The sequence below is a fragment of the Chelonoidis abingdonii genome, chromosome 16, assembly GCF_003597395.2.
Source record: "Chelonoidis abingdonii isolate Lonesome George chromosome 16, CheloAbing_2.0, whole genome shotgun sequence".
Taxonomy (NCBI): Eukaryota; Metazoa; Chordata; order Testudines; family Testudinidae; genus Chelonoidis; species Chelonoidis abingdonii.
Genome location: NC_133784.1, coordinates 13,785,909 through 13,801,052, shown reverse-complemented (window position 1 = coordinate 13,801,052; position 15,144 = coordinate 13,785,909).

Below are 15,144 nucleotides of genomic sequence, written 5' to 3'. Positions count from 1 at the left end.
GGCATTTAGGCCGATTCATCCAATTCCTGGGAATCGGCCCCGCGCCTAAGGCCCCCGCGCTTTAGCACTTTTAATTTTTTACTTACCCCGCTGCGCTGCTCTGGGGTCTTCCATGCCCCGCTCCCTGACCAAAGCGCCGCGGGAATGCGGCTGCCCCACAGCCTCACTCTCAGCTGGAGCTCTGAGCACAGCACCGCAAGCCCACTGCCCGCTGGAGCCTGGCCGAGCGCGACAAGCCCCTGGCGCCGGCTGGAGCTCTGCGACGGACAGCCCGGCGCGGCTGGAGCGCTGGCCGAGCGCGAAGCACGCGGCGCCGCGGAGCTTGTCGGAACGCGACAAGCCCTGCAGTGCGTGTTGAGCTCGCCGGAGTGCGATAAGTCCCGTGGCCCCAGCTGGCTCCGCAAGCGCCACAAACCTGTGCGCCCGTCGGCCTGGGCTGACTGTGGCTGAGTGCGGCAAGCCCGGTCCACCCTGCTGGACTCCGGGCCCTTTAAATAGCCCTCAACTGGGTAGCGGGGGGCTCAGGGGACTATTAAAGGGCCAGGCTCCAGCTGCCTCTGCCACCCCGTCCTTAAATAGCTGCCGAGCCCGCCGCCCCATGCATTCCCCAGGGCTCCCGCTGCTCATTAAAAGGTCCAGGGCGGGTAGAAGCAGGGAGCCCTGGGCCTTTAAATAGCCCCAGAGCCTGGGATAGCGGAGGGCTGGGGGCTATATAAAGGGCCGGGGCTCCAGCTGCCTCTGCTGCACCCCTGCCCTGTCTGCACCAGCCCCGCCCCCACTGCCTGCAGCCAGCTCTGCATCCCCTGCCCACAGCCAGCCCCTACCAACCCCCCTGACTGTCTCCAGCCCCCTGCCACACACCTCTGCCCGCACACCCTGCCACTGGCCCCCGCCTGCCCTGTCTCCAGCAACCCTGCTGCAACCCCCCTGCCTGAAGCCAGCCAGTCTCATATCCTGTCTCCAGCCCTGCCACCCTGCTGCACCCCCTGGCCCTGCCTGCAGCCCAACCCTACCTCCAGTCAGCCCTGCCCTGCCTCGAATCAGCCCCATGCCACTGCGCCCTCATCCCAAGAATTCCAAGCCAGTAACCTGCAACTGCTCAGAGGAGCAGGAAGAGCAGGGACCCCAACATGTGCACACCCCCAGGGATGGTGGGGACCCACCACTGTGAAAATGGCAGTCAGAATACCAAGCACGCATAATGAGGGAATTACTATATACAATTTTATATTTATAACTTATAGAAATAAAATAAATACATGGAAGAAATGAAGCGTTTCTTTTACCACTTTTTTCTTTCTTAAAGTCACCCTCAGGCCCCGCCAAAAATGTTCGAATTGGCCACACTTCCTAAAGCCGGCCCTTCTCCAGGCCTTCCAGTCCTATGATTCTATATCAATATCAGTCACTCCTTGACCTTTCCTAGTGGGTTTGCCAATGAGGGTGCAGCCTGTGGGGCCACCCCCCCCAGGACTTGGAACAACAGGAGGCGGCCATCGACGAGTATGGCCAGCAGTGCATGATGGGACAGGACTATTGGAACAGATCAGGTCTGATCATGCTGTGCAGATGTGAGTCAATAACATCTTGCGTGAGCCTCATTAATACCAATATCTTGCTTTCAATAAGCTCTAGGGTGACAGATGGCCAAATGTTGAACAGGGCGAGGTGGGTAATCGATGTCTGTAAAGAAAAAGACCCAAAATAGTCGGGACGGTCCCCAAAAAGCGGACATCTGGTCACCCTAATCAGCTCCCTGTCACCAGGGGCCAGTACCTTTCCCAGTCTGGAGGTCTGCAGTGGGAGCTGCCCACATGTCCTGACTGAGGCGGTTCACGCCTTTAGCTGCTTCCCAGTCCTCTCAGAGACATCCCTTCTCTCCTCCTGGCAGTGCGGTTGTATGCCACCCAGGAACTGAGCACAGCCAACCACATCCCCTGGCTGGAACTTGTGACCCCTGGTGGGCAGTACAGGGCCCTTCTGCTCTGCGGCCGGATCCACATATCTGCTGCGAGGGTTCACTGCCACCGACTCATAGCCTAGCTAGCAGTGTAGCTTGGTCGCTAGCGACATCGGCATCCTCATAGCCTCGACAAGTGTCCTCGCTGTGCCCAGGCATGCCTCAGCGGGCTACATATCCTGCCACATTGTTCAGTTGCAGTGGCTCTAACTAGAATTCCAATCCCGACGAGTGTGGAGCTGATCGACAGTGCCTGATAAGGGGTTTCGAGAGTGTAAAAGCTGCGACAAGGACCCGATCAGCTCCTGATTCTATGGGCTACAACTAGTCTAAATCGCAGTATTGGCGAATACGTAGAGTGGCTTGTGATATCGGCTTTGATCCATCTCCTCTGCTCTCGCTCTCTCGCCATGTTCATTTGGTTGTGCCAGGAGCGCTGGCTGGCTGGCTGTGTCGCCAGAACAGGAGTGGAATGTGCTGTGTGTGCCAGTTCCAGAGCCCATGTCCAAAAGCCTGATGCTCCGTTTGCGACGCACCAGGAAGCAAGCCTGAGCCCACATCCTGCAGCCAGTCCTGGGGAAGAACTGGCAGCTGTTGTACACACAGCAACATGCTTGTACAACTTGAGTGGGATGTGAAGGAAAAAGAGCGTGGCCGATAGCGAGGGGAATTTCTACAACGGGAAGTTAGGGTTTGCACACACCCCTTCTCTCATGGGTCTGCCTAGGATCCGTAATGATCACAAGTGGTGAGTGACTTGTTTCACGGCTCCCCAGAAGCTGGTCCCCCCCTCTGTCATAAACAGATAGCTAGGGTTAATGTTTCTTCACGTGTAAGGGTTACAAAGGGAACCAACCTGACAGAGACCAATCAGAACTGGATTTTTTCAAAGCTCCGGGAGGGATGTTTGGGTCTGTGTCTTTGTCTGTCTCTCAGCTATGAGAGGATCTTTCTATCTTCAAGCTCTAATCTTCAGTTTCCAAATTGTGAGTACAAAGGTAGAAAGACAGTAAGCTTTTATTGTTTTTTTGTATTTACATGTGTGTAGTTTGCTGGATGTTTAAATTGTATTTCTTTTGAATAGGCTGTTTATTCATAATTTTCTTTTAAGCAATAGCCTGTGTATTATCAACTTGATACAGAGACTATTTTATGTGTTTTTCTTCTTTTTATATAAGCTTTCTTGTAGACCTGTTTGAGTTTCTCTGGGTGAGCTAAGAACGAAGGGAAGGGAATTCCTTGTGTTAGATTTATGGAGTGGAATCTGTGCAGCCTCAGGGGAGAAGGAGGGGAAGTAATTGCCCTCTCTGTTTTGTAATTCAAGAGTTTAAGTACAGTAATCTTCCAGGATACCCACAGAGGGAAGCTGGAGGAGTAAAGAGAAGACAAGGGAGGGGGGTATTTTCCTTTGTGGTAGACTCAGCTTCTGAGTCTTGGGGTCCCCAGAGAAGGTTTTGGGCAGAGAGGGAGTCAGGCCCTGGAAATTCCTGGCTGGTGGCAGCGATATCAGATCTAAGTGGTAAAGGAGAGAGGTCATGCGCTTCTCAGGTTATGAACGCTAAGTTCAAATCTGAGTAGGAAGCTACGACACCCTCACTTTAGCCATGTCACTCACCAAGCTTACAGCAGGCACAGCTGTACCGATGCAGCTGCGCCACTGTAAGATCTCTTCATGTAAATGCTCTTGTTGTGACGGAAGAGACTCTCCATTGGCCTAATTAAACCACCAATGAGTGATGGTAGCTATGTCAGTGGGAGAAGCTTGCCACTGACATAGCACTGTGCACACTATCACCTATGTGTTTTGTTCACACCCTGGAATGACATAAGTTTTGCTGACATAAGTGGTAGTGTAGACAGACCTGAGTGTTGTACCTGCTCGATGTTAGCAGGTTCAAATGCTTCTCCGGCCAGAGCAGGAGGCATTTGTGGGTCCGGAGTGCTCAGGATGAAATGGAATGAAGCCGCAGGAAGGATCTGGCAAAGACATTGGAATTCCTGCACCGAATGGCACTGCTTCCCAGCATGGAGCTCAGACAGGCTGAACTTGTGAACGCAGCAGGGCTGTGCTGCAGAGCCAGGGTATGTCTCCCTGCCAGAACCCCACTGGCAGCAGAGTACTCACGTGCTGTGTCAAGTCTGATCTTGGGTTCTGCGATCGCTCAGAGGGACTAAAAATCGCATTAAGTGATGTAGCAGTGTTTGTGAGTTCCCAGGCCAGTAACCTGCACACCTGCTTCAATGAGGGAAGCAGGAAGCAGCAGGGACCCACACATGTGCACACCCCCAGGGAGTGGCGGGGACCCACACATGTGAAATGGCAGTCCTAATAACTAATCAACAGCATATATGATGCAATGTACATAATATACAATTTTATTATTTATATACTTATAGAAAGTAAATAATACATGGAAGAAATGGAAGGCTTTTTTTTACACTTTTTTCTTTTTAAGTCATCCCTGCCAGGGCCCCGCCAAAAGAGTTCGAATTGGGCCCCACACTTCCTAAAGCCGGCCCTGTCTCCAGGTCCCTTCCAGTCCTATGATTCTATAATTCATGATTCAGTCACTCCTTGACCTTCCTAGTGAGTTGCCAATGAGGGTGCAGCGCTGTGGGGCCACCCCGCCCCCAGGACTTTGGAACAACCAGGAAGCGGTCATGACAGATGAGCCCAGTGCATGATGGGACAGGACTATGGGAACAGAGTCAGGTCTGGATCCATGCTGTGCAGATGTGAGCAATAACATTCTTGGCTGTGAGCCTCATTAATACCAAATCTTGCTTTCATTAGCTCTAGGGTGACCAGATGGCAAATGTGAACAGGGCGAGGTGGGTAATCGATGTCTGTATAAGAAAAAGACCCAAATATCGGGACGGTCCCCATAAAATCGGGACATCTGGTCACCCTAATCAGCTCCCTGTCACCAGGGGCCAGTCCCTTCCCCAGTGCTGGAGGGCTCTGCAGTGTGGGAGCTGCCCACTCCCTGACTGAGGGTTCACGCCTTTAGCTGCTTCCCAGTCCTCTCAGAGACATCCCTTCTCTCCTTCCTGGCAGGTGCTGCTGGGGTGATGCCACCCAGGGAACTGAGGCACAGCCAACCACAGTCCCCCTGGCTGTGAACTTGTGACCCCCTGGTGGGCATGTTACAGGGCCCCTCTGCCGATCCACATAGGCGAGGGTCTGTCACTGCCCCAGCTACATAGCTTAGCTCATGCTGTAGCAGGTCATGCTGCTAGCTCTGGGGCTTCCTGTCCAATCCCTGGTGTGTGGCCCTCACAGATTCCCAGGCAGGGCACCAGGGAGGCTGGACATGATCTGCCTCCTACATTAGTTCAGTTGGCAAGTGGGCAGACTAGGGAATCGTAAGGGTTACAAAGAGGTGAGAAGCTCTAAAGGTTCGTTATCTACTTAAATCAAGGGTCTGAGCTGCTGATCGGCTTGATCCCCATCTCCCTCTTGCCTGCTTTCTCCATGCAGTGGGTGCCAGGAGCTGCTGGCTTGGCCTGTGTGCACCAGAACAGGAGTGGAATGGCCTGTGTGTGCCAGTTCCAGAGCCCATGTCCAAAAGCCTGATGCTCCGTTTGCAGCCACCAGGAAGCAAGCCTGAGCCCACCATCCTGCAGCCAGTCCTGGGGAAGAACATGGCAGCTGTTTGGTAACACACAGCAACATGCTGTAACAACTTGGAGTGGGATGTGAAAAGGAAGAGCGTGTCCTGATAGCGAAGGGGGAATTTCTACACTGGGAAGTTAGGGTTTGGCCACACACCCCTTCTCTCATGGGTCTGCCTAGGGATCCGTAATGATCACAAGTGGTGAGTGACTTGGTTTCACGGCTCCTCCAGAAGCTGGTCCCTCCCCCTCTGTCATAAACAGATAGCTAAGGGTTAATGTTTCTTTCACGTGTAAAGGGTTAACAAAGGGAACCAAACACCTGACCAGAGGACCAATCAGGAAACTGGATTTTTCAAAGCTCAGGGAGGGAATGTTTGGGTCTGTGTCTTTTGTCTGTCTCTCAGCTATGAGAAGGATCTTTCTATCTTCAAGCTTCTAATCTTCAGTTTCCAAGTTGTGAGTACAAAGGTAGAAAGCAGTAGCTTTTATTGTTTTTTGTATTTTACATGTGTGATAGTTTGTGGAATGATTAAATTGTATTCTTTGAATAAGGCTGTTTATATATGTTCTTTTAAGGGCAATAGCCGCCTGTAATTATCAACTTGATACTGAGACTATGTTTAGAAAATTGTTTTTCTTTTTTTTATATAAAGCTTTCTTGTAAGACTGTTTGAGTTTCTCTGTAGCTAAGAACGAAGGAGGGAATCTCTTTGTTTAGGATTGTATTGGAGGGAATCTGTGCACCTCGGGAGAAGGCGGGGAGAAATTTGCCCTCTCTGTTTGTAATTAGCAAGATTTAAGTACAGTAAATCTTCCGATACCCACAGAGGGAGCCTGGAGGAGTAAAGAAGACAAGGGGAGGGGGGATATTTCCTTTGGTAAGCATCAGGACTTCTGAGTCTTGGGTCCCCAGAGAAGGTTTTGGACCGAGAAGGAGTCAGGCCCTTGAATTCCTGGTGGTGGCAGCGATATCAGATCTAAGCTGGTAATTAAGCTTAGAGGGTTCATGCTAGCTTCTCAGGTTATGAACGCTAAGGTTCAAATCTGAGTAGGAAGCTACGACACCCTCACTTTAGGCCATGTCAACTCCACCAAGCTTACAGCAGGCACAGCTGTACCGATGCAGCTGCGCCACTGTAAGATCTCTCATGTAAATGCTCTGTGATGACGGAAGAGAGCTCTCCCATTGGCCTAATTAAACCACCCCAATGAGTGATGGTAGCTATGTCAGTGGGAGAAGCTTGGCCACTGACATAGCACTGTGCACACTATCACCTATGTGTTTTGTTCACACCCTGGAATGACATAAGTTTTGCTGACATAAGTGGTAGTGTAGACAGACCTGAGTGTTGTTACCTGCTCGATGGAGCAGGGTTCAAATGCTTCTCCTGGCCAGAGCAGGAGGCATTTGGGTCCCGGAGTGCTAGGGATGAAATGGAATGAAGGCCTGGCAGGGAAGGATCTGGCAAAGACAATTGGAATCCCTGCACCCGAATTGCACTGCTTCCCAGCAGGAGCTCAGACAGGCTGAACTTGTGAACGCAGCAGGGCTGTGTCTGCAGAGCCCAGGGTATGTCTCCACTGCAGAACCCCCCTGGCAGCAAGTCTCACAGCCTGTGTCAGCTGACTTGGGCTCGCGCTACGGGGCTAAAAAATCGCAGTGTAGAGGTTGGGGCTTGGGCTGAAACCAGGGTGCTGAACCCAGGCGAGGGGGGAGGGGCTGAAGCCAGGGTGCTGAACCTCGGTGGGGGCGGGTACTGAAGCCAGAGTGCTGAACCCCGGCGAAGGCGGGGGGTGGGAGCCCAAGCACTGAACCCCAGTGAAGGGGAGGGGCTAAGAGCCCAGGCGCTGAACCCCGGTGAAGGGGACGGGGGGCTGGAAGCAGGGGTCCCAGCCCGAACCCAGATGTCTTATACTGCTAGTTTTAGCCCTGTACTGTGAGCCGGAGATAGCTGCGCCAGGCTCTGCAACTTGCTGCCATGGGTGGGGTCTGCAGTGTAGACGTGCCCATAGACCAGAGGGGCCTGGGAGCAGAGCAGGGCTCACAGACACACGAGATCTCACTCAGGGACGGAGAGAGAAAGACGAGGTGGCTCCAACAGCAGTGTGGCTGGTGGCACCCCAGCTACTGCCATTCTGAATCTTTCACTGTGCTACCCTGGGGCTTCCAGCACTGTAGCCCTGGGGCCTATTGAGATCTTCTGTCTTGTAAGGGCTGCCTGGGGCCCTTGTACATATGCCCTGCAAGAAGGGGTCAGTCTCCGACTCGCTGCTCAGGGTGTGACACAGGTGTGTGGCAGGCTGAAGGCCCAGTTTCAGAGACACTGAGACTGCATGGCCTCCCCTCGTGGAGCAGCATGCTCCCTTGTGTGTCTGTCTGGTGCACTAAAGGCTACTCCCAGGAGACTGTTTAAAGGCTGGGGTGTAGCACAGACCCTGATGAATCCATGACACATGATCCCTGCAGGGAGAGCAGGCAGGTGAGCCTGTCACATACAACATTCAACAGCTTCCTCTGTGTGTGACAGCAGGTTCCCTGCCCACTTGCCACCCATGCTGTGCTGGGACTTGTTCTCCCAGGGAGCTCCTCTCAAGGGCGACTGAGGGAGGGGTGGATGCCTGACAATGAGCAGGATCCCACTAGAACACGTCTGGTCAGGCTGGAGTTAGAAACACCTCAATTCCCCCATGTCAGCCCTGCAGCCTTGAGATGGCATAGCAGGTTGTGTGGCTTGGTGTCAGCCAGGGCTGCTGCTACAGCGAGCGCTCAGTGGAGCATCTCTAGGGCTGGGGAAGGCCCCTCTCTCTTCTTCTCTACCAGCCCCTTTCTCTCTTCCCCTCACTTCCACCTCTCCCCCCGACTCCAGCTGGGATGGAGGTAGGGTATTGCTTTACCAGAGTGGAAAAAAGAATCTGAGTACAATTGCATAAGAGCATAGCCTGTGAAATAGACCTGTCAGATTAATTTCATGCTCCCCTCTCCTGTGCCCAACTGGGGCAGGAGGCAGTTTCATGGGCACCGCCCTGGCAGTTAGCCGGAATCCAGATGTCCTAGGGACTGTTACTCACTGTGGGGAGGATGTGCTGGTGCTGCAGGTGCAAATGCAATGATGGCCAAAATCGCCTTTGCAAGTTCACCCCCTGTAAGACCCACCCCACCCCAAGGGGCTTCAGCCAATGCTCCCCCACAGCTCTGCGCACCATCACCGGGCTGTCAGGGGAAAGACCGCTCCAATCTCAGAGTGGAGAGAGAACCGGAGGCTGGGACGGGGCTGGTGGAAATGTGCTCAGGCACCATCCCTGGGAGCAGATTGCCCCATAACCGGGCTCTACAGGGGGTCTTGCCCTTTCCTCTAGAACAGCTGGCACTGGTCACTCGTGGTGGCAGAACACTGGATGAGCTGACCCTGGCTCCGATCCACCCAGGGAGCTCCTATGGTCCTAGGCACTTGGAGCCCCATTCTTCCTACCCCTTCCTGGAGTTGTGTTTAGCCCCCTTGAAATCTATGGGCCCACATGGAGGGACGTGCTGCTCAGCCAGACAGCAAGGGCAGACCCCTCCCTAAGAGATAGTCTGGGTGTGTGTTGAGGTGCTCCCTGCCCCACCTGGCCACCAGCTGGGGTGGCCAGTCTCCGCCCCGTGAGCATCTTCACAGAGCTCCAGGACCCTGCCCTAGAGCAGTCAATGCAATGCTGGTTCCCAGCGAAGGCCAAAGGCACTTGTTGGTGGTTGCCCAGCACGCTGGGCCCTTGGCAGCATCCTGATGTGTGTGCTGGGGGTAGAAAGACACCGGACAGAGGGACAGAGCCAGGCTCTACAATGAGCGCACTGTTCCCCCTCAGATTCATGGGCCCAAGTCAAAAGACAGCAGGGCTGGGCGAAGCGGCCAAGGGCGGCTTGTGAGGTCATCCTTAATGAGAGCAGAAATGCAGTGTCAACAATGCCACCCATTGTAGAGCTGTGCTTGCCCACCGTGGCTGGATTATTTCTGCTCCCAGAACGGGGCTGGGAGCGGGGCCAGTGAGGGCGGGAGGCTTGGAAGTGAGTCAGGCAGCGGGGACTGGAATGAGCCAGGGGAAAGCAGAGAGATAAAGGTCTTTTCTGATAACCCGCCTGTTAGTGCAGCACATTATAGGTGCTGATAAGATAACAGGGTGGATCGTGGGGACTTTCGCCACATCGGGCACATTGGCTAGGGTCAGCCTGGCACCTGGGTCAGAGCTACTCCCCCAGGGCCCTGCAAGGTGAGACTGATGATTTCATCTGCTCTAAGTCATCCCTTATCTAGCTGCAAACCTGGCAGCTCTCCGCCAGAGACCTGTAGAGCCTTGGGCTGCATCCCAGCCAGTCTGCGGCCTTGGGATCCTGCAGAGGAGTGGGCAGGCTGGGGGAGATGGGAACCAGCTCCTTCCCCTGCACCAGTTCTGCAAAGCCCCTCACAGGCAGCCTCTGCTCGGGAAGCTTCCACTAAGGGTGGTCCCTGGAGATGGCGTCTGCGGGGGAAGCCCTGGTAACACAACTCCAGTGCAGCCATCCTGCCAGAGAGATGCTGGCTCATGGGAGCCCTGTGCTATGGGACCCAGGGCGTTAATAGGGCAGCTGTTTGTTCTGTCTAATGGGGAAGCACACACGTGATATGGGAGACAGCGGCAGGAGCCGTGTTGCCAACTCCGGCGATTTGATAGGAAATCTCATGATATCTGGTGTTTCTCTTAAAGCCCCAGCCCCTGGTGTCACAAAAGCCTGGAGAATCTCAGCTCTCATTAAAAAGCCAGTTTCTAGCCCTCGTGGCTGCAGATAAAATCTGGAAAAATGGGACCCGGGTCCAACCCAAAGACTCAAAATCCAGAAAGCCCATGAAAAGCCCCCAGCATTGTATTGTGTTTAATAAGCTCATGATTTTGTGGGACCTGGCTCATGATGTGTGAACGGGTAGGTTGGCCATACCAGTGGATGTGCATCTATGTCCGTGGAGATACATCCATGGTGTGTGCATAGGTATCTATTGCTCGTGGAATGGACAGTTTATTGAGTGACAGTATTGAGTAGTGCATGAAACATCAGACAGGGAGCCAGGAACTTTTGGGGTCTGAGGCCAGTTCTGCCACTGACTCACTGTGCAGCCTTGGGCAAATCACTTCACCACTCCATGCCTCAGTTTCCTCACCTGTGAAAAGAGGCATCAGGAATAGGCCGTATACAGTGGGGAACTTTGCAAAAAATCAACCCCTTTGAAAACCACATAGTCAATAAACTCTAAACTGCTGGTATGTGAGCAGAATGATGGACCCAAGGGGCATTCAGATGCCGTGGGGATGGCAGGATGTACCCAGGATAGATAGATGCTGTAGGACGGCTGCTTGGAGGGTTGGGTAAAATGATTCAGTGGGTCTCGGCACATCTCTTAGTGCAGGGGGTAGGCAAACTTTTTGGCCCAAAGGCCACATCTGGGTATGGAAATTGTATGGTGGGCCATGAATGCTCATGAAATTGGGGGTTGGGGTGTGGAAGGGGTTGAGAGCTCCGGCTGGGAGTGTGGGCTCTGGGGTGGGACCAGAAATGAGAAGTTCAGGGTGTGGGAGGGGGCTCTGGGCTGGGCAATAGAGTTCGGGTGCAGGTGTGGGGTGAGGCTCTGGCCGGGGATGCGGGCTCTGGGGTGGAGCTGAGGGGTTGGGAGTGCAGGAGGGTGCTCCGAGCTGGGACCAATGGGTTCAGACGGCAGGAGGGGGATCAGAGGTAGAGCAGAAGGTTGGGGTGCGGGAAGGGGTCAGAGGTGCAGGATCTGGGCAGCACTTACCTAAAGCAGCTCCCGGAAACAGCGGCATGTCCCCTCTCTGGCTCCTATGCAGAGGCATGGCCAGATGGCTCTGAGTGCTGCCCTGTCCACAGGTGCCGCCCCTGCAGCTCCCTTTGGCCACAGTTCCTGGCCAATGGGAGCTGTGGGAGCTGCACTTGGGGCGGGGGAAGTGTGCAGAGCCCCGTGCCCCTACATGTAGGAGCCGGAGAGGGGATATGCCACTGCTTCCAGGAGCCATGTGGAGCCATGGCACGCATGGAGCACAGCAAGACCCTGCTCCTCGGCTGGAGCTCAAGGGCCGGATTAAAACATCTGAAGGGCCGGATGCTGCTCCTGGGCCATAGTTTGCCCAGCCCTGTCTTAGTGGGTAAGTATCCACATCACAGAAACCACCATTGCAGCTGGGTGGATTGACTGGCCCATGAAGACTGAATATAACGTAAGAACACAAAAATGGCCATACTGGGTCAGATCAAAGGGCCACCTAGCCCAGCATCCTATCTTCTGACAGTGACCAATGCCAGGTACCCCAGAGGGAATGAACAGAATGGGGTCGCCCATAGGGGAGGACAATGGGGCAATTTGCCCCAGGCCAGGGTCCCGCAGCAGCCCCCATGAGAGTTTTTCAGGGGCTCTGGAGTGGGGTCCTTCACTCTCTCCAGGGGCCCCAGAAAACTCTCGTGGAGCCCGGGCCCCCGGAGCTGCTTCTGCTCCCGGTCTTCGCCGGCGGGGGATTCTTCCTCTCCGGGGCGGAACGACCCCCCACCGCTGAATTACTGCCGAGGCGGGACCCGTCGCCAAAGTGCAACCAAGTCTTCGGCAGTAATTCAGTGGCGGAGGGTCCTTCCATTCCGGGACCCGCCGCTGAAGTGCCCCGAAGACCTGCTGCGGGGGCCCCCTGCTGCGGAATTATCACCGAAGACCCGGCTGCACTTTGGCGGCGGGTCTCGTTTCGGCGGTAATTCGGCAGCGGGGGGCCCCTGCTGTGGGTCTTCGGGGCACTTTGGCAGCGGGTCCCGAAGCGGAAGGACCCCCCACCTCCAAATTACCACCAAAACAGGGGCCCCCCGCCGCCGAAGACCCCACGCCTCCGGAATCCTCTGGGCGGCCCTGGAACAGAACAGGTAATCATCCAGTGATCCATGCCCTATCGCTCATTCCCACCTTCTGGCAAACAGAGCCTAGGGACACCATGCCTGCTAATCCAGGCTAATAGCCATTGATGGACCTATCCTCCATTAACTTATCTAGTTCTTTTTTGAACCCTGTTATAGTCTTGGCCTTCACAACTTCCTCTGGTAAAGAGTTCCACAGGTGATTGTGAATTGTGTGAAGAAATACTTCCTTTTGTTTGTTTTAAACCTGCTGCCTATTAATTTCATTTGATGACCCTTAGTTCTTGTGTTATGAGAATGAGTAAAAAACACTTCCTTAATTACTTTCTCCACACCAGTCATGATTTTATACACCTCTATCATAACCCCCCTTAGTCATCTCTTTTCCAAGCTGAAAAGTCCCAGTCTCATTAATCTCTCCTCATATGGAAGCCGTTCTATACCCCTAATCATTTTTGTTGCCCTTCTGAACCTTTTCCAATTCCAATATATCTTTTTTGAGATGGGGCAACCACTTCTGCACACATTATTCAAGATGTGGGCATACTATGGATTTATATAGAGGGAATAGGATATTTTCTGTCTTATTATCTATCCCTTTCTTAATGATTCCCAACATTCTGTTTGCTTTTTTGACTGCAGCTGCACATTGAGTGGACGTTTTCAGAGAACTATCCTCAATGACTCCAAGATCTTTCTTCAGTGGTAACAGCTAATTTAGACCCCATCATTTTATCTGTACAGTTGGGATTTATCACCATTGAATGTCATCTGCCATTTTGTTTCCCAGTCACCCAGTTCTGAGAGATCCTTTTGTAGCTCTTCGCAGTCTGCCTGGGACTTAGCTATCTTGAGTAATTTTGCATCATCTACAAATTTTGCCATCTCACTGTTTACCTTTTTTCCTCAAGATGGCTTCTGGGCGTGGTGAAAACAAGGGTGCATTTCAGCAGAAAGAAAAAAAAAGTTGAAAATTTTCTGCAGAGATTTTTGTTTTTTCAACAAAATAATTTGTTATTTTTGGGTTTTCAGTTCCCTCTCCCCTTCCCGACTTTTCCCCTTGCCTTTTTCCCATTTCCACTGACAAAATGGAAACTAGAAAAGATGGGAAAAAAGGAGAAAGGAGGAGAGAAAAGGAGTCAGGTGGAGGGCCCAAACAATGAAAAACTAACCTCGACAACCAACATAATTTCAGTTCTTAGCTATTTCAGTGTTTGTGGGAGAAGGGTCATTGAAAATGCCAAAAAATGTCAATGCAAATTAAAACATTCCTGCAAAAATTTTGGTTTCATTAAATGCATTTTTTGATGAAAATTTTTCAACCAAACCTAGATGAGTCCCTCCAGGGCAGAGGTGGGGCATGTTGCTGGGGCAGCATGGGGGCAGTGTGGATGAAGCACTGGACTGGATCTCAGAAGACCTAATTCCTATTCCTGTCTCTGCCACTGGCCTGGCGGGTGACTTTGGGCAAGACACTTTGCCTCTTTGTGCCTCAGTTTCCCCATGTGTTAAATAGAGGTAATGCTACTGACCTCCTTTATAAAGTGCTTTGAGAGCTACTGCTGACAGGTGCTATAGAAGTGCTACAGATTATTATTACTGTTGTCCTGGAGCTGCCCAGGCTGGGCCCACTCAGGGCAGCTTTGGCCAGCCTTCAATAAGCTTGGACACATTTCTAAGTGGAGGAAAGTGGATGCTGAAAGCTGGGATGAGCAGCTCTCTGTTGCGTGGCCACTTTGTCCTTGCCCCTCAGCAACAGCACATCTGTTCACTGCCACACAACCCAGAAGATTGCATCAGGCCCTGTTGTGTAAAACCCCAGGCAGGAGTCACCAGACATAGACTGTCTGATCAGTTTGCCCAGAGGAGTCAGGAGAGAGGGCTAGAAGTCAGGAGATACACACTGTGATTCGCTTCTCATTCCCAAAAGGAAATCTGGGTAATACAGCTCCCTGTGACATCAGACAAACAGCTCCCTGTGGGTTATGGGGCCTATCCCAGCAGAACAAGTACAGGTCATCTTTGGAGGACATGGGAAGAGAATCTGTTTTTGTCTTTCTAGGAACCAGCACCATTGATTAGATAAGGCAGAGACAGATCCTGGGTGGGCCCAATTGACCGTCACCCTGTACTTGTGTCATCACTCATGTCAAGTGATGAATTCCACTGTTCTGGGGTGCTGGCACAGGGGACATGGCTGCACCCCCTTCTGGGGGATGCTGAGGGCTGCACCCCAAAAGGTGACACTAATTTTTGCCCCTGTTGCAATGGCCTCTATTGGCCAATGTTGCAGGGGTACAGAATCACTGGGGTGCAGGGTCACTCGCTCCGAATGACTGTCCCACACCGGACTGCTCCCGGAATGCCCCTGTGTTGGGAGGGGGTTGGAGGTGGTTGCATAGGGGACACAGAGCTGCCAGGCCCCCTGCCCAGGGCTATTCTGCCTGGGGAAGCTGAGGACTCAGGAGACCTGGGTTATACTCCCAGCTCTGCTGATGGGTGAGAGTGCCTCTGTTTCCCACCTGTAAAATGGGGATAATGATACTGACATCCTGTGTAAAGTACTTTGAGATCTAGAGATGACACATGCTAGATAAAAGCAGTGCATTGTTATATACTAGGGTTGGTTGACAGTTTCTCCTGGAAACTGTAT